This window comes from Schistocerca cancellata, chromosome 3 (assembly GCF_023864275.1).
Source record: "Schistocerca cancellata isolate TAMUIC-IGC-003103 chromosome 3, iqSchCanc2.1, whole genome shotgun sequence".
In the NCBI taxonomy this organism is placed as follows: Eukaryota; Metazoa; Arthropoda; class Insecta; order Orthoptera; family Acrididae; genus Schistocerca; species Schistocerca cancellata.
The window spans coordinates 624,624,720-624,652,151 of record NC_064628.1 but is presented as its reverse complement, the minus strand read 5'-3'; the positions used below and the strand labels follow the sequence as shown (position 1 = coordinate 624,652,151).

Here is a 27,432-nt window from a genome sequence, read left to right as displayed (position 1 = left end):
CTCAATATGATTAACAAACGTTTAAAAGTTGACAAGCACTTTATTATATCCAATATTGACCAATATTATCTAGCACAAGGAAATTTGCTTAGGTAGCTACTCTTTGGGACGAAACGGAAGAGGCTTGGCATAATAAGTACTTTTGACTCATTTCTGACTAAACAGGTGTGAGATGACGACTAAATATTTCAGGCAACAGAGTCTACTTTGCATTAAATACCAGTGCATTGATGTGATTTTCATGCCGAGTGTACGTTACTGTTATAGCGCGTCTATCTTTTCTTCATCCAAGCACTCAGGGGTCAGAGAAGCGCACATTCTGCCTCATATTTGGCAGCAGGGAGTAATAATTTCCACCATTCTCATACAGTGCTGTCACCAAATGTGTGCATCTTACATCTTGTACCTACCATTTGTAATGACACAAATGACACACAGCAGTAACAAGCACTGAACGTGAAATAAAGCTTACCATTGTCAGACATTTATTATCAGATTGCGAAGATTGGTAGTAGGTGGAATGGTAAGAAATCTGTTGATAACTATTGTGCCTATGAATCAAGAGATGTTCAGTATCAAATACCGATTAACTGATACATCGATAATTTAAGTATCACCGATATACAGGGTGCGTCAAAAAAATGTATACATACTTTGAAGCGTCATAGAAAATTTATTTACCGTTCTACAATGTTAAATTTCTGGAAATGGAAAGCTTAAAGTCCAAATGAAAAAATAAATTACTTTGCAAATGTGATTAATGTTCAAACTGGTGGCCTCCAGCATCAATACATTTTTGAGTACGAGTCACCACTGATTCCGTACATCGTACCAAAGTGTCCAGTGAGATTTCTGCACACACCACCTGAATCTCATTCCAAAGTGTGTCCAGGTCACGTGGTTTACGTTGGTACACCTCATCTTTTACTGTGCCCCATAAGAAGAAATCCAGCGGTGTGCGGTCTGGAGAGCGTGCAGGAAACTCGAGTGGTCCCTTGCGTCCTATCCACTGGCCTCGCACATTGTGATCTAGGTACGCTCGTACGTCCCTATGATAGTGCGGCGGGGCGCCATCTTGTTGGAAATAAAACTCATCATTACCGTATAATGCACGAATGACAGGGAATATGGAGTCAGCAAGCATTGTTAGATACGTTTCTCCAGTAACAGTACCTTCAAAGCGGAAAGGCGCAATGAGTCCCCTTGCAGACAAACCACACCACACATTTACACCAGGCAAATTCACAACCTTTTCAACTGTAATGTGAGGATTATCTTCAGCCCAGTACACACAATTGTGCCTATTGACAGTTCCATTGAGTTTGAATTGGGCTTCAACCGACCAAATAATGCTACCCGTAAATCCCAGTTCACGTCTCACCATCTCCTGAACCCATTCACACAATTCTAACCTTCGATCTGGATCGTCGTAACTTAGCTGTTGCACCAGCCTTGGAATGTGCACACGAAACTTGCCTTTCTTCAGAATGCGTAGCACACTACTAGCACTTACATTACTCTCACGTGTCGCTTGCCTTGAAGATTTTTGAGGCGAACGCTGAAACAGTTCCAAGACCGCAGTTGTGGAATCATCACTTGTAATTGTACGAGGTCGCACTGATCGACCTTTATGCACATCACACACTGTTCCATGAATTTCGAATTTGTCTCATAGATGTGTAATTGTTAACCTTGAAGGTGGTTCTGTACCATACTCAGTTCTCCACTGTCTTCGAACCGCAGCTACACTCTCAAACTTCCAGTACCACTTAATTATCTGCTTCCGCGCTCCAAAGCTCAAATGCACGTCCGCCATGTTGCAGTTACTTCCTTGCCACTGCTGCCTGTTGAAGAAACATAACATTACTTTCTCACAGATATTTAACCTTGTAGAACAGGAAATAAATTGTCTATGACAGTTCAAAGTGTGTGTACATTTTTTTTGAGGCACCCTGTATATTGATATTATTTTGAATAAACATCGATATTTTGATATCGGTATTTTCTGCCCATCCCTAGCTTCCATAGTATGATGTAGATATAGATTATGTATCCCAACTGTCTTCGTCTAGCGTCATCACACGTGAAAGTGTTCGAACGTTTTCTGAATAGCCGGCCGATGTGGCCGTGCGGTTCTAGGCGCTTCAGTCTGGAACCGCGTGACCGCTACGGTCGCAGGTTCGAATCCTGCCTCGGGAATGGATGTATGTGATGTCCGTAGGTTAGTTAGGTTTAAGTAGTTCTAAGTTCTAGGGGACTGATGACCACAGATGTTAAGTCCCATAGTGCTCAGAGTCATTTGAACTATTTTTCTGAATATTTGCGAATCGCCTAACTGAGACGGGACGTGAGTACCAGCCCGGTATTCACCTATTGGGATGTGGGAAACCACGTAAACACCATATCCAGGCCGTCTGGCACATCGTGGCCCTCGTCGTTAGTCCTCCGGGCGGATCCGATTCGGGGCCGTCGTGCTCTCCAAATCCCGTAAACGGCGTGCTAACGCGCGCAACTATCCGGGCGGGTCACTTCTCGTTAGTTGCCAGCTGTACAAACTATTACAGACTTTGCAAATGTTCTAAAAGGACGATTAAAGTAGACTACACCACTCTAATGCCACCACGACCTCCAACGTTACAATTCTGTATTTGCGGCGCAAGTAGTTAGTATTGTAGAAACTGTACACCATAAATTCAGGTGGAGCACAAGGCAGCAGTTGGTCGCCAACCTTCGAACTCCTCCGGGCAATGTAGCGAGACGCACGGAGGCCTACCATGAGCGTACAAGGAAGGTTGCTCTGCAGAGCTGATCAGGAGTTTCCTTTTGGGAAAGGGCAGCGCACAGGTTTCCAGGCGGCGTCTATTTTCGAAGCAGTAGGCAGGACTTCATTGACTTCGCCAACGGAATCCCCATCTACAGGTGTTGTCCATACCGTGAGAGGAACGTGGTGCATCAGACCTGTATCTCTGTATAAGACATCAGCCTGTTCTGTGCGAGGTACTGAAAATCTTTTGCACATTGCAACGCTCCATATAATTTCTGGCCTCCTTTCGAATCTCATCGTAAGTGAATGGTGATAAGAGGGATTTGCCCTGCTGTTTGTACTGCTCAGAGTAGAAAGCTGGTGCGTGTAGAAATTTGGTGCAAGTCCACTCTGGGAGCACGTCTTAGGCACAATGCACGGAGACGATTAGAAAGGTCGTATAAATACTATGAAAAAAGGAAGAAAACATAAATATAATACACTACTCGCCATTAAAATTGCTATACCAAGAAGAAATGCAGAAGATAAACGGGTATTCATTGGACAAATATATTATACTAGAACCGACATGTGATTACATATTCACGCAATTTGGGTTCATAGATCCTGAGAAATAAGTACCCAGAACAACCACCTCTGGCCGTAATAACGGCCTTGGTAAACCTGTGCATTGAGTCAAACACAGCTTTGATGGTGTCTACAGGTACAGCTGCCCATGCAGCTTCAAAACCATACCACAGTTCATCAAGAGAAGTGACTGGCGTATTGTGACGAGCCAGTTGCTCGGCCACCATTCACGAGACGTTTTCACTTGGTGACAGATCTAGAGAATGTGCTGACCAGGGCAGCAGTCGAACATTTTCTGTATCCAGATAGGCCCGCACAGGACCTGCTGAAATGTAGGATTTCGTAGGGGTTGAATGAAGGGTAGAACCACGGGTCGTAACACATCTGAAATGTAGCGTCCACTGTTCAAAGTGCAGTTCAAATGGGTCAAATAGCTCTGAGCACTGTGGGACGTAACTTCTGAGGTCATCAGTCCCCTAGTACTTAGAACTACTTAAACCTAGCTAACCTAAGGACATCACACACATCCATGGCCGAGGTAGGATTCGAATCTGTGACCGTAGCGGTCGCGTGGTTCCAGACTGTAGCGCCTAAAACCGCTCGGCCACCGCGGCCGGCTCAAAGTGCCGTCAATGCGAACAAGAGGTGATCGAGACGTGTAACCAATGGCACCCCATACCATCACACCGGGTGATACGCCAGTATGGCGATGACGAGTACACGCTTCCAATTTGCGTTCACCGCGATGTCGCCAAAACACAGATGCGACCATCATGATGCTGTAAACAGAACCTGGATTCATCCGAAAAAACGACATTTTACCATTCCTGCACCCAGGTTCGTCGTTGAGTACACCATCGCAGGCGCACCTGTCTGTGATGCAGCGTCAAGGGTAACCGCAGCCATGATCTACGAGCTGATAGTCTATGCCGCTGCAAACGTCGTCTAACTGTTGGTGCAGATGGTTGTTGTCTTGCAGATGTCCCCATCTGTTGACTCTGGGATCGAGACGTGGCTGCACGATCCGTTACAGCCATGCGGATAAGATGGCTGTCATCTCGACTGCTAGTGATACGAAGCGTTCCGTATTACCCTCCTGAACCCACTGATTCCATATTCTGCTAACAGTCATTGGATCTCGACCAACGCGAGCAGCAATGTCGCGATATGATAAACCGCAAACGCGATAGGCTACAATCCGACCTTTATCAAAGTCGGAAACGTGAGGGTACGCATTTCTCCTCCTTACACGAGGCATCACAACAACGTTTCACCAGGGAACGCCGGTCAACTGCTGTTTGTGTATGAGAAATCGGTTGGAAATTTTCGTCATGTCAGCACGTTGTAGGTGTCGCCACCGGCGCCAACCTTGTGTGAATGCTCTGGAAAGCTAATCATGTGCATATCAGAGCATCTTCTTCCTGTCGGTTAAATTTCGCGTCTGTAGCACGTCATCTTCGTGGTGTAGCAATTTTAATGTCCAGAAGTGTAGAATCATCAGATTGTCTAGGCATAGGGAGAGATACAAAAATATACTATCGATTACTCCTGAGAGATGACTGGGTCAGTCCGGAACCGCGCGACTGCTACGGTCGCAGGTTCGAATCCTGCCTCGGGCATGGATGTGTGTGATGTCCTTAGGTTAGTTAGGTTTAAGTAGTTCTAAGTTCTAGGGGACTGATGACCACAGATGTTAATTCCCGTAGTGCTCAGAGCCATTTGAACCATTTTTAGATGACTGGGATCACATCGCGTATATTTGTGTTTTCTTCTGCTACCAATATTAGCGATTTTCAGGAATATAAGCACGGTCCAGTCACATTGATGTGGCCACCGCCTATGTTCGATGTCAGGGTGCAATAACCACAGAAAGACGGCATGTGGCAGCACTAGCAGTGAAGGGTATATAAATCTTGTCGAGGGAACGCGGAAAACAGTGCTGTCGTTATCGTAATGCTGAAACGGAACGATTATTTAACCTTCAAAAGGGTATGATAATTGGCTTTCGGGCCAAGGATGGAAGCATTTTCGAAACGGTTAAGTTCATAAAATGTTCGCATGCCGCCGTGGTTAAAGTACACCATGTACGGCAAAACAGCACTATCCAAAACCGGTGCCAAGACAACTGTGGTGCAGCACAGACCGTAAATGACTGCAGAGAAAGACGGCTGCAAAGATGTGTATGGGAGAGTAGGTGCACTTATACAGAATGTGATCACCTGTTAAAAGCGTGAATGACAGCATAGAAAGAGTGCGTCAGGTTTTGGAAGGTTCCAACAGGGATGTGGGGTGATTCCGACACCAGTGCTGTGGTCACTGCGCTGGATTTCCTGCTTGGGAATTATGGCGGGAAGAGCCAGGTCGAGTGGTCCCATAGGTTCTCCATTGGGTTTAAATGTGGGAAGTTTGGTGGCTAGGGGAGACTGGTGCGCTTCGTACCACTGCTCGTACACTGTGTGCTGTTTGACACTGCACTGTCATGCTGGTAGATGCCACAGTGCCGGGGAAAAACAAACTGCGTGTAGGGATGGATATGGCCCCAAGGATAGAGGCACACCTGTGTTGAGCCATTATGCTTTCCAGTGACGAGATCACCCAGGGAGTGGCACGAATATCTTCCCCAGACCAAGAAGTTCCCTTCTCCGGCCGGACCCTTCCGCTGATTACTGCAGAGTGTTTGCTTTCAATCTGATGAGGCAGAGAACGTGATTCATCTGAAAAGACCACCTGTCACCAGCTGGACGTCCAGCTGCGGCAGTTGCGTGCAAATTCCTGTCTTCGTCGCCTATGAACAGCAGTCAGCATGGAAGAATGAACTAGGCGTCTGCTGTGGAGGCCCATACACAGCAACGTTCGTCGTGGAGTCGTTGAGAAGTACTGTTGCTAGCATCTTGGTTCACTAGGCTGGTCAGTTTCTGAACATCTGCACATCTACTCGCCAGTACACACCTCCACAACTGTCGTTCACCCTGTCATCTATGGCCTGTTGAGCACCATAGTTGAATAGTGCTATTTTGCCATGCGCGGTATACCACGGTGGCGTGCGAATAGTTCACAAACTCATCCGTTACGGAAACGCGTCCACTCTTGGCCCGAAAGCCAACGATCATGCACTTTTGGGCCTCAGATAGCCCAGTTTCCAAATTAAGACACACTTTAAATACCCTTCGCTGCTAGTACTGCCATCTGTGAGTGATTATTGCACGTTGACGTCGAAAATAGACGGTGGTCACATTAATGTGGTTGCATCGTGTGATATATACAGGGTGGTCCATTGATAGTGACCGGGCAAAATATCTCACGAAATAAGCATTAAACGAAAAACTATAAAGAACGAAACTTGTCTAATTAGAAGGGGGAAACCAGATGGCGCTATGGTTGCCACGCTAGATGGCGCTACCATAGGTCAAACGGATATCAACTGCGTTTTTTAAACTAGGAACCCCCATTTTTATTACATATTCGTGTAGTACGTAAAGAAATATGAATGTTTTAGGTGGCCCCCTTTTTCGCTTTGTGATAGATGGCGCTGTAATAGTCACAAACGTATAAGTACGTGGTATCACCTAACATTCCGCAAGTGCGGACGATATTTGCTTCGTGATACATTACCCGTGTTAAAATGGACTGTTTACCAATTGCGGAAAAGGTCGATATCGTGTTGATGTATGGCTATTGTAATCAAAATGCCCAAGGGGCGTGTGCTATGTATGCTGCTCGGTATCCTGGACATCATCCACGTGTCCGGACCGTTCGCCGGATAGTTACATTATTTAAGGAAACAGGAAGTGTTCGGCCATATGTGAAACGTCAACCACAACCTGCAACAAATGATGGTGCCCAAGTAGGTGTTTTAACTGCTATCGCGGCTAATCCGCACATCAGTAGCAGACAAATTGCGCGAGAATCGGGAAGCTCAAAAACGTCGGTGTTCAGAATGCTACATCAACATCGATTGCACCCGTACCATATTTCTATGCACCAGGAATTGCATGGCGACGACTTTGAATGTCGTGTACAGTTCTGCCACTGGGCACGAGAGAAATTACGGGACGATGACAGATTTATTGCACGCGTTCTATTTAGCGATGAAGCGTCATTCACCAACAGCGGTAACGTAAACCGGCATAATATGCACTATTGGTCAACGGAAAATCCACAATGGCTGCGACAAGTGGAACATCAGCGACCTTGGCGGGTTAATGTATGGTGCGGCATTATGGGAGGAAGGATAATTAGCCCCCATTTTATCGATGGCAATCTAAATGGTGCAATGTATGCTGATTTCCTGCGTAATGTTCTACCGATGTTACTACAAGATGTTTCACTGCATGACAGAATGGCGATATATTTCCAATATGATGGATGTCCGGCACATAGCTCGCGTGCGGTTGAAGCAGTATTGAATAGCATATTTCATGACAGGTGGATTGGTCGTCGAAGCAACGTACCGTGGCCCGCACGTTCACCGGATCTGACGTCACCGGATTTCTTTCTGTTGGAAAATATGAAGGATATTTGCTATTGTGATCCACCGACAACTCCTGACAACATGCGTCAATGCATGTGCGAACATTACAGAAGGCGAACTACTCGCTGTCGAGAGGAATGTCGTTACACGTATTGCCAAATACACTGAGGTTGACGGAGATCATTTTGAGCATTTATTGCATTAATGTGATATTTACAGGTAATGACGCTGTTACAGCAAGCGTTCTCCGGAATGATAAGTTCACAAAGGTACATGTATCACATTGGAACAACCGAAATAAAATGTTCAAACTTACATTCGTTCTGTATTTTAATTAAAAAAAACTACGTGTTACCAGCTGTTCGTCAAAATTGTGAGCCATATGTTTGTGACTATTACAGCGCCATGTATTACAAAGCGAAAAAAGTTGTCCAACTAAAACATTCATATTTCTTTACTTACTAAACGAATATGTAATAAAAAATGGAGGTTCCTATTTTTTAAAAACGCAGTTGATATCCGTTTGACCTATGGCAGCGCCATCTGGTTTCCCCCTTCAATCTAGACAAGTTTCGTTCTTTGTAGTTTTTTCGTTTGACTTTTATTTCGTGAGATATTTGGCCCGGTCACGATCAAAGGACCATCCTGTATATATTTCTGGTAATGGCTAGTTGTCTGGATATCTTTTGGACTGTCATAGTTGAGCGGTTGCTGTCTTTACTTTATGTAAGGAACAACCTGTTTATTGAAACTAGTACGGCATTATGCCACTTTTTCACAAAGTAGCATGATTATTTGGTTAAGTGCTTCTCACTGGTAAAAAGAAAATTATTTTAGAGGTTAGTCAAAACCGAATTGTACAACTGCTCCTAGAATAGAAGTCTACTGGACTAGGTCAGTGCCCAAACAGGTGTGTCGCCCTGTTGTGTTTTCCTACGGATATTGGTTCTGCTCTAGTAAGGTTTAAAAGTGTCTCATTTCGAATCCTTTACTGCGAAAAGCGAGAAAACTCTGCTCTGAACAAAGCTTGGCACCGGACTGAGGTAAAATATTATCGCTGGCAACAGTCCTAGGCCGTCACAGGGCTTGGGCGCCCTAGTTTACTCTGTTAAATTCTTTCTCGAAAAAAATGTCGAAACTATAACTGGCAAAGTGCCGTGTTATATGTGGTTGTTAGCAAATACTACGGGGAACCGGGATTGTAAGGACAGAAGTTGAGGCGGTGTCCAGCCGGATGTTGCTCGCTATTCGGAAGCGAGCGCATTGCCCGGCTGGGTGCTGGGCGCTGACACACGCTTTGACCTTGCCGTGTTCCCCGCACGCGTCTAGAGTCACGTCTCCGCTACAAGCCCGGTTTTCTGCGTGCGCGTGTGGACATCCTCACGTCACTTCTAGTGTATTCCTTAAAATAGAGTTCCTGGAGGAAATTGCCTCGGCAGCGTCACAGATGGAGCAATAGCGCCGCTGCGCGGAACTGCTGCAGTGAGCGGTGGTCTACATGAGGGATTCCCATTCCACAGCACCATTGGTTTCAACTCCCACTAACACCATTCTGGTTTATGAAAATTCTCTGTAGTATAATTAAAATTTTTTAGAAATTACCATTGACGTGGTAAAAACAAAATCCCCATGAGCGATTTCAGAAAATTAAAGAAAATTGAAATCTGGATGATCGTACGTAGCCTTCAACTGTCGTCCTCTCGAATACGATTCCATTTCTTATCTACCTCGGGATTTGTCGGCAGTGCTCGTGAGTCTTCGCCTGACTTTTTGATCAGAGACCAAGAAAATGAGTCACGAAACTATCAACGTGTTTCTGAAACTTCGCTACTGCAGCGCCACGAAGCGACTGGCATGTGTAGAGACGCTGCGAAACGATTGTTCATCGTATATGTGGAAAGAGAAGCATATTCTAAACGCAGATGAGTGCCTAATTCGGAGCTTATTATGACGCTATAAATATGGAAAGGCGTTTTATAACGTGCGATGAAATGAAGTGCTTTTACTTTTTTAAGCAGCGTGCATATCGGTAACGGAGAGATGAGAAGCCAGTTTTTCTTCCGAGTGAATTAGAATAATCAAATGAAACTATATAATTCCAGAGACGTTTTCAAGTATCGAATATGATGTATATATGCAGACTGAAGCGACGAATGCAAATTTATCACTTCCAAGATTTGAACCCCGGTCTCCTGCTAGCTAGGCAGATGCGCTGACCACTGTCATTGTGGTACAGTGACTTTGCACAATTGCGCAGAGTACCCTAGCAAGCTTCTCAATCCAAATTCCCATTCACGCCTCAGTCCACATGGTTCGAGTTTGGGAGGGAGGGAGTGGGGGGGGGGGATGCCAGTCGACTGAGGCGTGAATGGGAATTTGGATTGGGGACGGAGGTGTGTTGGGATAATTCGTGCAGTTGTGCAAAGCCACTGTGAAAGGGCGGTATAGTTGTTGGCGCATCTGCCTAGCGAGTAGGAGACCCAGCTTCGAATCCCAGCATCGGTACAAATTTTAATTGTGGCATATATACATCACGAATTAGAATAGTCTGGACTGGCAGGTCTGCAGGAGAAGTCAAAAACAGCAAAGGTGTAAGGCAGGTTCATTGTCACCATTGATGATTTTTTATTCACGGAAAAGAAAATGAAGGAAGGAAAGGCTTGTCATTGTTTGTCAGTGACATATAATTAGCTCGTACTAAATACGAGGGTTGGAACTGTAATAGTGACAACTATTTATTTACAGCTCGTACAAAATAGATAAGTGTTTCAAAGTTTTACTGACTTTCAGAGTAGTCACCGGCTTTGTGTTGTAAACCGTTGCCAGCGATGTGGAAGTCGTAGAATACTCTTAGCAGTGCCAGTTACGTTGACAGTTCGAGCGGTGCGGTCTACTGCCCGACGAATTTGTAGCAGTTTTGAAGCGAATGCCGTGAAGTACCATCTGTACTTACGATCTGTAGATGGCGTATCATCTTAGTTATCATCAGCTTCGCTTCGTTTTTATGGAGGAAGACAGACCCATTTTTCGTCGCTGGGGTTTATTAGACCCCATCACATTAGTGAAGTGTGTCTTTTTTCATGAGCATGTTAAGTTGAAATTGTACCATAAATTCTTTTGTATATAGAATATTATGAGATTTTTTACTCTGCAGTGGAGTGTGCGCTGATATGAAACTTCCTGGCAGATTAAAACGGTGTGTTCAGTTTATAGAGCACTTGCTCGCGAAAGGCAAAGGTCCCGAGTTCGATCCTCGGTCCGGCACACAGTTTTAATCTGCCAGGAAGTTTCATATCAGCGCACACTCCACTGCAGAGTGAAAATTTCATTCTGTTTATAAGTTGCTTTTCAAGGTCACCACCAATTATCTCGAGTATGTAACAGAACGTTTCTCCTCCCCAGTCCGCCGCTCGTGGTCTCGCAGTAGCGTTCTCGCTTCCCGAGCACGGGGTCCCGGGTTCGATTCCCGGCGGGGTCAGGGATTTTCACCTGCCTCGAGATGACTGGGTGTTTGTGTTGTCCTCATCATTTCATCATCATCCAGGAAAGTGGCGCAATTGGACTGAGCAAAGATTGGGTAATTGTACGGGCGCTGATAACCACGCAGTTGAGCGCCCCACAAACCAAACATCATCAACAGAACGTTTCTCCTGTCTTCTCATATATTCGTAAAACGTGTCTGGTTATTCCAAAAAATGAGGACAGAATGTACAGTACTTATACTAGCCACGTTCTTTACGAGACAGGAATGCTCATCCACATGCATTCTGCGTCTCTTTGATAGCAGAAGCCGCCATGCAACACTCGTATCCAAGCAGAGAGGCATCATGGTATCCACCCTACCCTAAGAGGTTAAAATCTAACCTATTTCATACATAAATTATAACCTAACCTAACCTCCTTTGACCCTGTGAAAAACTGAGGGAGATCGGTCGGTGTTATCGGGCGACCTCTGGCAACGGTGTCTGACGACGTTGTCGGTGCCACTGTGAACGCAGCCTTAAGTTTGGTGTCTGCACCTGTCGCTGCGTAACTCAGGGCAGCTGTGTGGGACACGCCTGTACACCGGACACCCACCGCCGCAGCGGTCGTCGTTTTAGCTTGGCGCCTGGCTGCTGCACTTTGCAGGGGATCGGATCGCATTTCGCGCAGGACCCGCCTCGTATGACGCCGCTGGACCGGTCTGCCGATGCAACTAGCTTCTGTTCTGCGCTGTGCTATCCTGTCCTGTCTAGACGTGTCAGCGGAAATGTGGCAGCCTATCACACGACGTAAGCTGTGCAATGAAGAATGCCAGGTCCTCACATGTAACACCCCTGTCCCCAAATATGTGATAGGACTGAGCGGTAAGAAGTTGGAGTTTAACAAGGACAGAGCCTGGTGAGGTACTGTCCAGAGATCGCGGTGCCACAGGAAAATCAGCAACAGGAATCGATACCACTATAATTGTTTTAGGGCTAGCTGCAATCAGCAACTACGTATTGGCGGCGCTCCAGAAGACGATGCCATCGTCTCAGCAACAGCAACGCCCTGACTCTGAGATAGGACTGTTTAGAAGATATCGATATTGTTTTCAAAAACATCGACATAATGTAGCGTATCTCATGCCAGAAACATCGATATATCGATATCGAAATGGCATTATCGAGTGCCGATATTTTATCTCTACATATTTGAAGCTGTAGTAGAACATAATTTTACTTTCACTATGTGACGGAGTCTTACAAATCTTTGAGCTTTTATCACGTCCAATTTTTCTCTTTGTGCCAGCTATACTTGCTTCACATAACCAAAGTATGCAACTAATGCGCTATTTCTTCACATCGGCATTCTCGAAAAACAGTTCCTGAAAATGATGAACAAAAGTCTAAGTGATAGACGTGCGAGCGGACATGCTGACGTAATCAGCGCTCTGCACTAACAGAAAATGCAACTTTTGTAACTTCGCCATGCAATTTTGACACAACTGCTGCTAGGTGGCTGGCTTTTGCAGAAATAAAAAAAAAAAGGGAAATTGACATGAAGTGTTCCGTTACGAATCAGATATGTGACGAAACCGAGCGACGAACCCATCGGACACCTTTTTTCAGCCACTTACATGCACTTACCATTGTTGGCAAAGCGGTTATCGCCAAGCATGAATGTACACCATTTTCCTTTCAGTTCTTTCCCTAAGGGAGATACATCGGCTGCTAGCTTGTTATGGACAGAATATTTATTCGTAAATCAGTACTGGAATATACAGCCCTAAAACAGCATACTAACAAGGTGCAGCCGATAATTTTATAGGCCGCTACGTTGATATTTTTCCCGTCATTATATCGATACCTTTTTTAAATATTCGACGGCCGTTAATGATATTGCCTTAAATATCGATATATCGGATCCCCTACTTTTTAAAAATATTACCAGTCCTACTCTGAGGTCAATATGATGATGGTCATGGAAGAGCTCAATTACAGCAGTCAACATCATCGTCTAGGACCAAAGAATACTTAGTTTTAGATGAACGTGCACTGTTGTTAATTCTGAACGTTGTATCTCAAGACAATTTGTTGCTTAGTGCAAGTGGTGCTTTGCTAGTCGATGACAGTTGTAAATTATCCAATATTCCTGTGACAAAGAACTGTGTCAGAAGTAAGTAAATCTTTTATTCATTTATGTACTAAAGTGTACTAATATTTCATGTGTTCTAGTGTGATGAGTCTTCTCCCAGAGCAATCAAAGAAACCACATTTGTGGCGAGACGAAAGTAGTTTCGCCTGGTCGCACCACCTCAGAACCACATCCACCCTTCCATATGTAGGTTTTTCATCATTTCCATAAATCGTGTAAACAAAATGTTCCTTTGAACTTGAGACAGCCGATTTTCTTCTCCTCCCCTCCCCCTCCTTATCCACTTGTTTTTCTGTCTCTATTAGTGAACAACAAGTAGAGTCCACACTTCTAGATTCGCTGAAAGTGAAGCATTGCCCCACAGCACACTGTTAACGAAGCTCGGGCATACGGGAATAGGTTCCCAGACATGTCAGTGGCTCGAAGTCTTCTTAAGTAATAGACTTCAGTTCGTTGTCCTTGACGGCGAATGTCGGCGAGTGTTTATCAGAGACAAGGATATCGTCATGACTGCAACAGGAAGTGTCATAGGGACGCTCTGTTTATCTACATGCGTAAATGTTCTGACTATAGGGTGAGCAAGAACTTGCACTTATTCGCTGCCGGGATGGGAAAATTTTGGCTTTTAGTGATTCCGGGGAAGACACAGGATTACTTAACCAGAATTAATATTTGGTATAACGAATGGCAGCTTGTAGAAGAATGTAAGTTAATGCAGATGAGTAGGTAAAACAATCCTGTAACGTTAATATACAATATTTGTGGCGTATTGCTTGACACGGTCACGTCCATTAAATATATAGATTCCAGGCGTAACGTTGCCAAGCGGTATGTAATGGAACAAGAACGTAAGTAGGGGAGGCGAATGGTTGACTGTAGTTTATTGGGAGAATTTTAAGGAAGTATGGTTCATTTGTAACACAGACCGCGGCTAGAACACCAGTGTGAGCAATTCTTGAGTACTGCTCAAGTGTTCGGGACCCCACTATATGAGATTAAAGGAACACATGGAAGCAATTCAGAGGCGGCTGCTAGATTTGTTATCGGTAGGTTAGAACAATACGCAGCTGTTACGGAAATGCTCCGGAGCTCAAATGGGAATCTCTGAAGGGAAAGTGACGTTCTTTTCGAGGAACACTTTTGAGAAAATGTAGAGAACTAGCATTTGCGGCTGGCTGCGGAACGATTTTGTGCCAACGTACATTTCACATAAAGACTGCGAAGACGAGAGAAATTAGGGCTTGTAGGGATGCATGTACACGCCCGTTTTTTTCCCTCGCTAGTACACAACACACAGACCTAGAAATCTCATCCGTAGCTGTGTGTTTCGGGGTCCTGAAACGCATAACTGTGAATAACATTCCTTACCTTTGTGTATTGTGTGCTACATAAAGATAACGAGGAAAGGTAATGACTCTTAAGATTCGCACAGGGTATCCTCCAACATGCAATTTATGGTGGCTTGCGGTGTGTGTGTGTGTGTGTGTGTGTGTGTGTGTGTGTGTGTGTGTAGAAATCGAATTGCTTCTAAACTGAATGTTTTTGTCAAAGACGAAAGACGAGTAAATATATTACATAATTGTATGTCTTCCTTTAGAGATTACAAAGAGGCCAATACCCTCTAATTACTAGAGTATATATCTTATCACAAGGAAGAGAAATGCCACAGCTCAATATTTATTAACGGACCGAATATAAATCGCCAGAGTGGTTCGCGTGATAAGAATAGTATCGACGAATTTGCAAGCACGGTTTTGGCACCAATGACTTCAGAAAAAAAGATACAGCATGACTGCTCTTGATAGTGCCAGCGATGTGTCAGCGACAATCCGTAGTGTGTACTCTCAGCATTACTTCTATCAGTTACGTTTCGAGGTTTCATAGGAGCCGCAGTTCTCAAAATCAACGGTCAGCAGATTACATCGTGCAAAACAACGTACCATTAACAAATTATCACATAAAAGAAACCATGTAGAAGCTGTTATGTATTTATATGATTGGTTATTTATCTGGAGAAGATCGGAGAGAGTCATGTTGTGGTTGTTGTTTTTGTTGTTCAGTTTGACGTAGAGTGCACCCTCCGCGCGTAATTGAGCCTCCATACAAGATTTTCAGTTCAGTCGCTGTTCCGTACAAAGTGGTGTAGGTGACATACAGTATACTGGTCAAGTCTTCTCACCAGGTACTGCACTAGTGAAGATGATCTTTCCTTGGATTACTTCAGTGAATCGACATGTAGGGCTTCCTCCTACCTGTACTTCGTGAAGCTCTCGTACATGATGTATGGTGTGCCCAAAAGCAGATCTGGTAGTGCACTGGATTCTTCGGAAGATGAAAGCAAGCGATGTGTGATACTTACTAGTGATGCGGGTAGCTGGTTTCTATGAAATAATTTCTGGGATGCCATTACGATGCGTATATTTGCAAACACCGTAAAATAGTTACAGTTTTCAGGAAGCAAAGAAGTTCCGAGAGCATGGTAAAGCCGAATCTCGTATCTGAATATATTGTGTCGCCGGCTTTCACGTATGAAGAGGTTCAGAGTAAGTACTATCGCCGACTGGTCAGTTCGGCGCAGAGCCGAAAACTCTTGTTTACACCGTAACGACTTCATAGTTCCTCGTACATGTTCAGGAAGTTAAAAATATTCGTTTCTTTATCTAATTTACTAGCTTACTGTATATCAATATTATCGTGATGAAGGCCCTTCTTACCAGTTATGTCGAAATATGATTTGAATATTAATATTTAATAAAGGAAAATCGGCGCTTCGTGCGAGAACATTAGTGACTGCCCTACAAATTTACTGTGGATGAAGACCCCTTGTCAAGGCTTGTGCTCCCTTCTCCACCCCTAGATTCACCATCATGCCGTATAAGGGACGGTTGCTACCTTTGCCTCCACGGGAACCGGCTTCCTGCTCGATGTACGCTCATTCTGTGGCACTGCTTAGTGCAGCAAACTGGCTTCGGCTGTCTGCCGAAGGCATCCGGACACTTATTAGTAGACACTACTATGGTATGTGTTGATACTTCGCCTTAAGACAGTTTGAGCTCGTCTGAGAACACTTTCGGTGAGATCTCTGAATGTACGTGGAGGGACGGCAGCCCACTCAAGAGCCGACACTGGACAACGTACTGATTTTGGACGCGTTCGGGTCTGGAGCGAAGATGAAGTTCTAACTTATCCCAAAAGTGTTCCATTAGATACATGTCGGGACTCCAGACGGGTCAGTCCATTTCAGGAATGTTACTGTCTACAAACCATTGCCTTACAGATGCTGTCATCATCTCGGAACTGTTCCCCCACTGTACGCAGTAGATAATGTTGTTAAATGTGTTCATATACTTCGCATTTAGCGTTTCCTTAAATGCAATAAGGGAACTACACCCTAACCACAGCCCCCCCCCCCCCCATACTGTAACATAACTTCCTCCGTACTACACCGTTGGCACTACAAGAATTCTCTAAATCAATACGCTTCCGCTAGACTGTGATACGGTGTAGCGTGATTCCTCACTCCACTCGTTTCCAGTTGTCCACTGTCCAGTGGCGTCGCTCTTTAAAAATCAAATGTGTGTGAAATCTTATGGGACTTAACTGCTAAGGTCATCAGTCCCTAAGCCTACACACTACTATCCGAAGGACAAACAAACACACCCATGTGCGAGGGAAGACTCGAACCTCCACCGGGACCAGCCGCACAGTCCATGACTGCAGCGCCTCAGACCGCTCGGCTAATCCCGCGCGACGTCGCTCTTTACATTAGTTACAGTGTCACTCAGCAATTATGAGGAAGTCTTCGACCAATGTACCCCATTCCTTTTAACTCCCTACCCACAGCCACCGTGCTAGATGGACTACTGGTAAGACTTGGGAACTCAAGAATAATTCATTTATCTGATTTCACGCAATTTTTTTTTCCACCACCCTTCTCATTGCCCGACGGTTCCTGTCCGTCAATAGACGTGGTCTACATGGTCTTGGTTTATCTGCGGCTGTACCTTCACGTTTCAGTTTCACAATCCCATCTGATTTTGGCAGCTTTAGAAGTATTGGACATGTTTTTCTGCTGACATCCAACAGGTGGGGCACGGTCGCAGGCGGTGGTGGACTCTGGTATGGGTCAAACAATCTTTACGACTTCTACGCCAGACAGTCTTCCAAAGTCTTCTACGAAAGGCCTAACCAGAATGCCTAAGGCCGAATGAATAATGGCGAATGGTGAACCTCAACAACTGGAGACGTAGAGTCATAGTCAGATTTACCAAAGTCTTTATTAGCAATTTCAAAAATATGATAAGTACGATAGGCAATTACATCTCTATCATTAAAACTTTCAAGTCCAGGTACACTAGACACTCCACTACCACCTCTCACTATGGCGATAGTGAACCATCCATTTCCATGTGAGAATGTGTCGTTTATATCCAAGCTAAAATTAAGTGAACATCCAAAAAATACACAAGATCCATCGACGAGAGCGTGTGCTGCAACACTCTTGACTGGGATGCGATTCTTCTTGTCTACTGATGTTGTAGTGAGTTCAATGTTTTCTATATTTTTATAAACTGTTGTGCTACGACGACGTCGATATCTCCTGTAGGGCATGTTGGCGGCGTTCAATGCAGTTGCCTGTGCAGCAGCAAGACACAGAATGAGCGTAGCGCGAGAGCGCGCTCGCTTATATACTGTGCGTAGAGTTTTGAAGCTGGAATGCCGAGAACTTGTGCTCTCCGCTCCTTCGCAGTACGAGACCGTCAAAAACTGCAGTTTAAGCAAGTCCGTGGTGGTGTACTTTGTTCTCCAAAAGGAATCCTTAAAATAAAATGTCTCGGAGATAGCGAGCGCCGACCTATGGTAAATCTCCGCCCCTGAAAGCTGCAAGCGTTGCCCAACCAAAGGCCGTCCCGCCAAAACTTTCTGTTAATTACCTTTAGCAATGTTTACAATAGTGGCGCGGGCAGCCCGGTGGCACGATACGAAAGCTTGCTACAGAGGGGTGCTGTGTGTGTCACACTACAGCGATATGTTAACTGTATACTCATATCCACCACTGCAGCGAGACCTGAGAGCTGTCACTGAACTCACAAGGGGAGGCCACGACGTTTGGAACGCGGATTTACTGCAAACTTCGTAGACTCGTAGTACTCCATTAGGACAACAAAATGTGTAAGCAGTGGCGCGTACTTCTCAAGCGTTATTGAGAAAATCGCAAGATAATTTCGATCAACAAATATCGCCTAATATATACACCTGTGCGTGGCCGTTTCTACCAGAAGCGCGGGCAGGTGAGTGGTTAGTGGTCAAGCCTCGTAATCGCTGGGTCGCTGGATCGGGTCCCGCTCGTCAGTCTTTTTTTTTTTTTTAATTTCTAACACAGTCATTTTCTTTACTTTTTATATTACAATTGATGTAATGGGAAAATACGTGTTATCGGATGAACTTTTATTAAATTTAGCCGGCCGCGGTGGCCGTGCGGTTCTGGCGCTGCAGTCCGGAACCGCGGGACTGCTACGGTCGCAGGTTCGAATCCTGCCTCGGGCATGGGTGTGTGTGATGTCCTTAGGTTAGTTAGTTTAAGTAGTTCTAAGTTCTAGGGGACTTATGACCTAAGATGTTGAGTCCCATAGTGCTCAGAGCCATTTGAACCATTTTATTAAATTTACAATGATATTTGGCAGTCTACAAATTTTTATTATCACTAATAATGTAATATTCATAAGTACCGACTAGTAAACGAACAAACGCATAAAGTGACACTGAAAATGTATGCTTGTCCGTGTCTTCAAAATTGTTCGTATTTAATCGAAAGAGAACGAGAAATTGCTTCTCGTGAAGACGCTATTAAAATACACTCGATACTGCATGACCAATGATCATCGCCGATATTTAAGGAAATGCTGCGTTTTGCATGGTTTGCTTCCAAATTATCGGCTGAAAGTGAGGTTTTTGAAAATGTTAACGAGGTTTGTTTTTACACGGAAAACCTCAAAAGACCTTGCCTGTGCGGAAACATAGCATTCATTCAATGCAACTGGTGCCGTTTAACTTTGTTTTTCATGTTTTTACGAAAAATACTATCCCGCAACTTGTAATCGTAATGTCGAAAGCGGCGATTAATTGTACATCTTTCGAAAGCCGTCTGTGCCGGTCAAAACTTGAGGTAACAAGTCGTTTCGGGCTCCTTCCAGGTGTAAGGGATTTCTCAAACCACGGACAAGCATACATTTTCAGTAGCACTTTATGCGTTTGGCCGTTTACTAGTCGGTAGTTATGAATATTATATTATTCGTGATAGTAAAAAGTTGTAGACTGCCAAATAACATTGTAAATTTAATAAAAGTTCATCCGATTACACGTATTTTTCACATTACATCAACTGTAATATATATAGTAAAGAAAAGGACTGTGTTAGAAATAAACAAAAAACTGACGAGCGGGACTCGATCCAGTGACCCAGCGATTACGGGGCTTGAACGCTAACCACTCGCCTGCCGGCGCTTCCTGCTAAAAGCGGCCACGCACATGTGTATATATTAGACGATATTTGGTGATCGAAATTATCTTACGATTGTCTCAATAACGCTTGAGAAGTACGCGCTACTGCTTACACATTTTGTTGTCCTAATGGAGTACTACGACTGTACGAAGTTTGCAGTAAATCCGCGTTCCAAACGTCGTGACCTCCCCTTGTCGGTGTCCACAGGCGCTGTACTCCGCGAGCGTCACTAATCCGGTCATAGGCTCACGTCGCTCGTGACAGCAGCAGAAAATAGGCCCAAGGTGTTCTGAGTCCCTCTACCCCCGTAGTACATCTAGCAGCTATCCTCGCCTGCTGTGGAAACCAGTGGGTCACAACTTCATTCCTCGACAACTACCAAAGGAATGAACTTATATGCATTTTAGAATCAAAAGAAAAAATGAAATCATCGACAATCATCACGCACTCCATGGACAATAATGCCCTATATTGCATATACATTAGATATTACGGAAGTAATTGCCCCATCATATCAGCGAATTAAGCTTCCTCGATGAAAAAGAATGAAACACGTTGCCTGACATTTCAGTGTGACTGTTTTCAGCATGGCAATCTTCTAATGTAACTTTTTATTTAGAAGGCTTTAGGTTTTGAATCGAACAAAAAAAATGGTTCAAAATGCTCTGAGCCCTATGGGACTTAACTTCTAAGGTCATCAGTCGCCTAGAACTTGGAACTGCTTAAACCTAACTGACCTAAGGACATCACACACACCCATGCCCGAGGCAGGATTCGAACCAGCGACCGGAGCGGTCGCGCGTTTCCAGACTGTAGCGCCTAGAACCGCTCGGCCACCTCGGCTGGCTGAATCGTACAGCTGTAGATAAATACCAAATCTTCGTCATAGGACATCACTCAAAATAACCATTACAATATTTTAAGATGAATAAAATACTCTATAGCCAGCATACTTTCAGGTAAGGATATCCAAAACAGTCGTTAAAAAAAAAAAAGGTTTGGTTGTAGGTGTTCTGTACTCTGTCGTCGAGTGTTTCTCGTGTTGTGAATTTACTTACTGCCTATTTAAGCGCAATGTGCTGCATTCCTTCATGTAGAGGTTCAACCACCACAGCTTCCACCAGCAATTCTTCTTGCATTACTCTGTTTTGCGTGTTCACCTCCATCACACCCGCGAAAAAGTTAACGGTGCTTCCGACATGAACTAAAACGTCATTTATGCACATTGTGAATGACAATTGCCCTGTAACACTTCTCTGGGGTACGCTAGAGGCTACATTAACATATAAAGATATGTCTCCGTGTTGTGCTTTTCTTACCAGGAACTCTTCAATGCAAGTTGGTCCGAAAGCGCGAAGCTGTATCCAAAATCAAGAGATGTTGTTAAAATAAGATGGCCAGGAGAAAACTTGAGCTCTGCTATGCGAAAAAACGAGCCCAGTGGTGTGACAGCTACGTTATCTTTCTCTGTCAAGGAAAGTTTCTTTAGCACCAGAGGCACGGTAGACTGACGCAAGATGGAGCCGTGCCTGTTGTATTACCGGCCTCTGCGTGACTGCGCAAGCTGTGCAAGTGTCCGCGAGTAGATCATACGTCTAGTCGCAGTACCAGGAACTTTTTCAGCTACCGCAAACAGCGCCTCCTTTGGAATCTCGCTACCTTTGTGAAGTAAAATTTTGACCGTAAGTCATAACAGTAGGAATTTCACAACATCGTGGTATTACTATTTTTCAAATGGGTCTACATTTAAATGTAGACCCATTAAATGTTTATTCCAAAGCTATAAATAACAAAGAAAATAAAATGCATTTTCAGTAATTAAGCTTAGATCTGAAGATCTGTAGACATTCCACAGCAGTATCCCATTAAATATCTTAATTTTAATCTTGTCGTATTGTTGGCACAATGTTGCAGAATGGACGGTGTCTTAATATGCTCTTGTCGTTATTATAGCAGCGGAATATTCGATTGTCTGTTAACTGTCGAAAGATAAACCACTGCCAATTTGTTTTCAGTCCTTTTTATCCTTAAATTGCACCTAGTGTAGTCAGTTGTTATTTCCGATAAAGTTTTATTATTAATGGAGAAGTATAATTTATTCTGATTACCACACTTACAATGCCATGATCTTATTAGTCGAAGTTTGTAAGCTATTGTCTGTGTATAGCCTTATTTTCTTTTCTTTTTGAAGTAAATACCAAATTACTTTTACCTGATGTGTGACATGTTGGTAACGTAACTGGTTCAAATGGCTCTGAGCGCTATGGGACTTAACTTCTGCGGTCATCAGTCCCCTAGAACTTAGAACTACTTAAACTTAACTAACCTAAGGACATCACACACATGCATGCCAGAGGCAGGATTCGAACCTGCGACCAGACTGTACTTTTCTTAGTTACCACTCCTCTAGAATTACATAGCTCTTCAAGGTCTGAAATTCTACAGGAATCACGACTGTAGCGCCTAGAACCGCTCGGCCACCCCGCCCGGCTCTTAGGGGGGGAGGAAAGCTGAACTCACGTTCCAAAAATAAGGGAATCGGGTATCCTCATGGCCATCCAGATTTGGGTTATCTGTGGTTCTCCTAAGCTTTAAGGTGGAGGCCAGGTGACTCCTCTGGACAAGACATAGCCAGTTCAAGCTGAGGAAGTGCTGCGTCTCTGATGGTCTTAGTTGAACCTAACTCGCAACATGAATTTTTCTTAGAGTAAATTTTACTTCGAAACGCTTCGTGATTCCTGTAGAATTTCAGACCTTGAAGAGCTATGTAATTCTAGAGGAGTGGTAACTAAGAAAAGTACAGTCTGCGTGGAATTCAAACATAACCTTTCTCTCAGCTGCGATAACCTTGAAACAATCTTTCACAACCGTTATGATTACGGAATGTAAGAATTTATTATAAGCACCGTAAAATGTATTGGAAAATCTAGATTTTTAGCTTCTTCAGCTTTTTAAGGAGACGAAACTTTGAGAGAACACGAATGTACACTGTAGTTTGTACACACTATAAGATTTTGTTCGAATACAAAATTAATCACGTTATGTCAGATGTACCGGTACTCAGGTAGCAAGGTTTCTTGCCTGTTAGTAATTCCCGTGAATAAATTCTAGTGGTAGCAATAAACAAACTTATCTGGGAATTCTGAAAAAAATCTAAAGGCACAAACTCCTTTTTTTCGATGAAAGTTGTGTCGGAGTGGACTCCTGTGTAAGTACTGACGGGAAAGGTTGAAAAACAGGCGTAATTTGATATTTATTGCAAAAATTGGAATGAAAATAAAAAGAATACATTTTGTCAGACTCATCGTCATCATCATCAGTTTTGCCAAAAGGCAGATTTTCACATGGTAGTTCTCCAGGCTGTCCAGTCTTCTGCCATCCTCTTCAGGTCTGCATAATTTCCTCTTCCCTTTATGTCGACTATCATCTTGTATCTCCTTCTTCCTCTGTCTTCTCCCACAAATCAATCTTTCCAAAGCATCTGCTAGCAAGCACTCCCTTCTCAATGAATGTCCCAGCCAGTTCTTTTTCTTCTCTCTTACAAACTTCAGCAGACATCTTCTCTCACCTATCTTTTCCAATACTCTTTCATTACTCACTCTTCCCATCCAGCTTATTCTCTCCATGCTCCTCCACATCCACATCTCAATTGCTTCAAACTTTTTTTCATCCTCTCGTCTCAGCGTCCACGTTTCTGCCCCATATGGCGTCACACTCCAGACAAAACATTTGCCAAGACTTTTCCTTAGTCCTTTATATAATTTGCCACATAAGTCTCCTTTTTCTGTTGCATGCCTCCTTCGCTATGGCAATTCGAGTTTTCACCTCCTGGTGACATCTCAAGTCTTCAGTTATTGTGCTTCCAAGATATTTAAATACACTTACTTGGCTAATGGTAGATTGTCCTATTATAATATTGGACAGTCTGCGTCTTGTACTGATGACCATACTCTTTGCTGTATTTATTTGCATTCCATATTCCACAAAGCTTCATTCAGATCTTTCAGCATGTTCTACACTGTCCGCTCACTTTCTGCCACTAATACCACTTCATCAGCAAATATTATACATTCTATTCTCTTCCCACCAATACATATTCCACTTTTCCCATCTAAGCTTTTCGCAATAATCTCTTCAAGGTATACGTTAAACAACAGCGGGGAAAGGCAACAACCTTGTCTAGCACCTCGTCCAATGCTGTTTGCATCTGACATTTCATTTCCAATGCTTATCCTTACTTTCTGGTGTAAATATAGATTCTGAATCAGACTTAGCAGCAGTTATTTCCTCACACATACATCATGTGTAATGACCACACTGAGAAAAGAAAAAGAAGAAAAAAATCATAAATTAAATCACACGCCGAGATTTTCCGGCTGTCCTTCCCGCCTTGCCCTCAGGCGTAGCTAATTGGTGAACATACTAATTGTACTTGAAGTACCCTTCACCATAGAGTGGCTTGTGAAGTGCGGCTGTAGTGTGTGGAAGCATTCTAGTTGAGTGTTTATATTGGTTAATGTTCCTTCATCACTATTTGTCGACGACAGCTGAGGAAGCTGATGTAGCGATCTGTTGTCAGCGGTACCGCGTCGGGCCCCGCAGCTCTTGATAAACGGCCTACAGCAGCGGCGCCGACTGTTTGACCTTGACAGAGGACACCGCTCTGTGTCCTATCTGTGCCGCGCTGCCGTTGGCTGGGCTGCGTTTCGCACAGTATGGGTCACTGTCGCCGCCGCTGCACTGTCGTCCCGTCTCCTGCGCTCTTACTGCGCTGCGAGAACACTATTCCGATGACGCGGGCGCCGCCAGGAGAACGCAGATTGCACCTCACCAATCGATCAAATTACGCGCACGTCAAATGACGCAGCACGACTGCTTTGCCACCACTGACTTGTGCAGCGCAACCGGGTTCATACGCACGGTTGCAGGGCAGTAGCACTGTTTGCGATATTAGTATTACTGACCAATAAATGTAACGTCCGTTTGTCACCGCAGGGCATGTTCTAAGGGCGAATAGTATCAATTTGTTTGGAGAAAAGGAGCCACTCCAAGCATCAGTGCGTATTTAGGAAAAGGAAAAAAGAAACCTATCAATCGAGACACAGGATGCTTTATTCAAGCACGACCGCTTCTAAAATTTAGACGTATATGAGCAAGTCAATTACATCATCCTAGACTTCTGAAAGGCGTTCCATTATCACACTGACGACTGACAAACGAATTACGAATAGTAAAATGTAAACTCTGACGGCCGGAAATACACACTTCAAAATATTCCGGGCTGTTATGCCGTGGTAGGACACATTTGTTGTTGAGACGCCACGGGATAATAAGCGAAACGAGGTACGATCATATGGAGCATAATGTCTGTATGATTGGCTGAGGAATTTTTGAGTCTTAGTGGAGCTAGTTACTCCAAAAAATATTCAGAAGTTAGGTGCTTCACACTGTGTCGTTACAGACTACACTGGGTCTTTCGAATAATGTTTACATTTTAGGTATCGCGTTCTGGCATTCTGTTTGCGTATTAAACGTCCTTCTTTTCCTGAGCTTTGCCCGTACATTTCCGGAGTCGACATGAAATTCTGCTTTGGAAGTGTTTGTGATGCTCCTCCTGGCGCCATCTATTTTCCGCCCCCCGCCCCCCTTTCCCTAAACCCCCCCCCCGTTCCCCAGAATTTGTGTACCTCGTCTGTCTGCGTCTAGTTTTCTTCCAAGTGAACGTGTAAAAACGTTTTCGATGAGTTCGAAAATCGCGTATCCGAGGCGAAATGTGGGATCCAGCCCAGTATTCACCTATTCGGATGTGGGTAACCACTTTGAAACAACATCCAGGCTGGCCAGCAGTCCAGTGCTCTTTAATCAGCAGGGCATGTTCCATCCGCGGCTGGCGGTACTCCCTAATTCCGGAATACGGGGGGAAGGGGACCTCTTCACTGATATTATGACGATAACAATTCTTGTACCTGACGACGATTTGTGATAATGGAAACATGTTATTAATAAAGGTTTTTTTTATGAAAGCTGATGACGTTGCAAAATAATTTTCCACACCTAATCAGTGCAGTCATTGATTTCATCCGCAACGATTCCATTGATTATTTCAGTAAATTTTAATTCAATTGGAACAGACTCTTCATCGGCACAGCTGTGCAGTGGACGACTTCCGGAGGTGTGTAGCAGGCCGCTAGCCAGGGAGTGAGTCAGTTGCTAGACCGGCAGCAGGGTGCGGCCGTCACGAGTCTTCAACCTGTCGCCGACGTGACAAGACACGGTCGTGGTGCGGCGCCCCAGTTGTGCGTGGCACGCGCCACCTGCGTGAGAGCCACAGCGGAGTGCCAGTGCGTGTCCTTGAGCGCGCCGCGCCTAAGAATAGAGCGTGCGCCGCGGGTTCGGGTTGATGACCAGTACTGCTGCTGGCGCCGGCCATGCACAGGTTTCCCTTCGGCACGCGCGCACGCCGCAAGTACCAATTCGTTTTCTCCAGCGACCGGTTTGGCAGACCGGCCCGAAATTTCCTTATGGCCCGAACTGCTTCTGCACAGTTCTTTTTTGTCCCGTTACAACTTCTGTTCCTCTCCAGTTCACGCCCTATTCGGTTCTCTCTAAGAGCAGTATTATACAGCTGATAATATACACTGACGCAAAAAAAAAAAAAAATCACAGCACCAAGGATTTGTGCGACATAAGCGAGCTGACTGGAGTGGCCGAGCGGTTCTAGGCGCTTCAGTCTGGAACCGCGCGACTGCTACGGTCGCAGGTTCGAATTCTGCCTCGGGTATGGATGTGTGTGATGTCCTTAGGTTAGTTAGGTTTAAGTAGTTCTAAGTTCTAGGGGACTGATGACCTCGGATGTTAAGTCCCATAATGCTCAGAGCCATTTGAACCATTTTTTCGACATAAGCGAAAATTGAAGGCCGTGTTTCTGCATCTTGTAATGGTACCTGAATAACGTAACCATTCCGGCAGCTCATCTGATCCTCTCGATACCAGCAATATTCTACTGTGTTTCTGTAAAGTAGTTGACATATTTCTGAGACAACATTCAGATTTAATTTAATTAATGTAGAGGTATTTTGATACATCGATATGTTTATATTGCAATGATATTATTCTTATGTGTATTCTTTCTTTTGTCACTATGATCTTTGACGTACTTGTAACTCTTGGTTTTTGGGCGCGTAAGCGATTATTAGTTAGTTAGTTAAAGTATCGGACCTTGAGAAAGTCAAGTGTTGGACGTCATGTTGGAAAGACGCATATTGTAGTCAGCTTATAAAATGTGAACTTTAACAGTGAGGAAGATGTTTTCAAGTATGTTTTGTATTGTGAAGTGATGTTTTGTGTGTTACGTGATATTGCAGCAAAAGTAATAAAAAAAGTGTAATTTAAATTCGGAGTGCTGATTACTTTTTTGCTGTCCTGCAAAAGTGCAATCTTCAAGAATGGTTTGTGAAGCACATCTACAAAACTTTTGGATATCGCAGAATAAAACCTAGGCCTCTTTGCATC

At 44.2% G+C, this 27,432-nt stretch overlaps 1 protein-coding gene across 3 annotated transcripts in view; it reads left to right on the top strand.

The window, feature by feature from the left end:
* Positions 1 to 27,432, top strand: part of LOC126175539 (glycogen-binding subunit 76A) — a 469,828-nt gene that overhangs the window by 224,332 nt on the left and 218,064 nt on the right. The window lies entirely within an intron of this gene.